Here is a 2613-nt window from a genome sequence, read left to right as displayed (position 1 = left end):
ATAAATACAAACAGAATCCCTCTGGGCAAGGGAGACAGACCTCACTTAGTGGTTCATTTAGATTCCACATGAGAAGGAGATATTGTTTTATTCTTCATTATAAGAGAGTCCATTTCTTCAAATTGACCATTTTTTCCCCCTCACTATTTCTAAAGTAGCCTGTTTACAATCTACTCTTGTAGATTACAGTACTTAGTACAGACAAGTAGAGAGAAATTCACACACTGAAAAGCTTCAAGACATCCCACAGAGCTGGAATGCTTTTTTCAAAGGAAAAAAAAAAATTTGCAAATGTGTATGTACTTGCCTAGGTACCCAAAAGAGCCAGCTGGACAGCCCATAGGCAGTTCCCATTCAAGAACAACAAAAGCCTTGTCAGAAGCCAAGGGACAGGAGGCTGAGAACTAATAATAATTTTGCACTTACACAGCAGTTTTCATCCGAAGACCTCAGAGTGCTTTATAAACATTAATTAAATTGCCCCACGGGTCTGTGAGATGGCTGTGTATCACTATTTCCAGTTTGCAGGGGGTAGAGGGAGGAGAAATGTATGCGCGGAGTGGAGCTGGAACCAGGCCATGCTATGGTGCATGTGGATGATGGACTCAGAAAAAGCAGCAGGACCTTTCTCCCTGTGATCCAAGGCTGCGATCATGTGTAACAGTACCTCCTGGGCCAAGGAGGAGATGGTCTGGTGATAGAGTTGTCCGAGACCTCCCCAGCAGTACCTACCTACCTTGTGAATAAAGTGAATAGAAGGCCACCTGCACCGGGCTTGAAGGGTGCTGGCACCATCTCTCCCGCAAACTCGTCACCATATGCCAGATTACCATCATCACAGACTCATTCCTTTAGTGAGACTTGCAGTGGCAAATTGGTTTCACCTGAGATGCTGGCTCTTCATGTGTGGAAGTACAGTCAGGATAGCTGTGTGGAGAAGGATTGTGATGTCTGGTCTGCTGCACAGAAAAATCCCGTGATCTATTCTTGATGTCTGCCCTGCGTGTGTGGGGAAAGGTAGTTGTGGGTTGAACTGTGTCCTCCAAAAAGACATGTCAAAATCCTAACCCCCAGGATCTGTGATTGTGACATTATTTGCAAATAGGTTCTTTGCACATGCAATCAAGTTAAGATGAGGTCATTCTGAATTAGGGTGGGCACTAAATCCAATGACTGGTATTCTTACAAGAAAAGAGAAATTTAGATACAGACATGCAGAGAATGTGACATGAAGATGAAGGCAGAAATGTGTCTTTAAGCCAAGGATTGACTAGAAGCTAGAAGAGTCAATGAACGAGTCTTTGAAGGGAATGTAGCCCTGCCGATACCTTGATCCTACATAATCGAGTCTGCCATTGGACTGTGGTTTGAGGAGAAGTTGCTTCCTTCTCCACTTAGCCTAAGATTAGCCCTGCTCCCAAGATTCTCCTGTCCTCCCTATCCAGAGCACCCCAGAGCTGCTGGGAGCAGTGTCAGGTGTCAGTGGAATCCTTTTCGGCAGGCTGGGGGACAAGCAGTGCAAAGAAAGGAAGTAGAAGTTACTCCTATTGGACAGAGTCAAGTCGGCAACCTGACCTTCTTTGAAAGTGATTTCTGAATCCCAATTACATGAGTCAACTCTAATTTACCTAAACAGATACAACCTTTGCCAAATGGTTCATCATCTTTTCATTTTTTAAATAAATGCTAACATATTGTGTGTATAACTACTTATTTCCCAAGGCTCTACATAATCAAGGGCATAAGTAGAAGCCCTGATAAAAATAGAAGTGTCTTAACACTGAGTTCCTCTGTCAACTATGGCTGGCATCCCAAACACAGCCCCAGTTCCTTCATTGCCCTTGGCCAGCCAACAACCTTTCCGCTTGGGACAACCGTACTGCTCTCACTCTGCCACCTGGTGGACTGGTTTAGCAACTGCGTCTGGCGTTCCTGCTGCTTAGGTCTCATGAGGCTAGCTTGCTATTTGTTGCTGTTCTTATAGCTACTGCTGGCCCCAGAAAAGGTGGAAAGGTCTCTCTTATCAATAAAAGTTTCCTAAATATAAAGCTAACTTTAAATTTCTTTCAGTTCCTGGAATTGGGGCATTTTTCATCACCCCATTGCTGTATTCAGGAAGACCTTGTTCCCTTACAATTAACCAAGATGCATAGAAGGGTTCAGATATTGGACCAATACTCCCTTCTTTGAACAAACATTAATTGGGCTCCCTGGAGCCCTCTGCTGGACTAGCCCAGCCTTGAATTTTCTGTCGGTCCTTGTAGAATCCACCTGAGCAAGATTTCTTCTGAGTCAATTTAGGGGAAATTTCCCACCCTTGATATCTGACCACACTCGGTATCTTATCATCTTGGCCTGCCTTCAGCCAGACTTCTGTTGAGTCAGTCTAGCAAGAATCCCCCTTATCCCTAATGTCTCTTGTTTGTAATTTTCCATCCACTGACCTTCACCCTCTCCTTCACTGTCGCTGACCCTTGAACAACACTGGTTAGAACTGCATAGATCCACTTATATGTGGATTTTTTTCAATAAATATATTTTTTCTCTCTTTCTTATGATTTTCTTAATAATATTATTATATCTTTAGCTTACTTTATTGTAAGAATATACACA

Source organism: Pteropus medius, unplaced genomic scaffold (assembly GCF_902729225.1).
Source record: "Pteropus medius unplaced genomic scaffold, Ma_sr-lr_union100, whole genome shotgun sequence".
In the NCBI taxonomy this organism is placed as follows: domain Eukaryota; kingdom Metazoa; phylum Chordata; class Mammalia; order Chiroptera; family Pteropodidae; genus Pteropus; species Pteropus medius.
The sequence above is the reverse complement of the archived record's forward strand: the minus strand, read 5'-3'. Positions refer to the sequence as shown.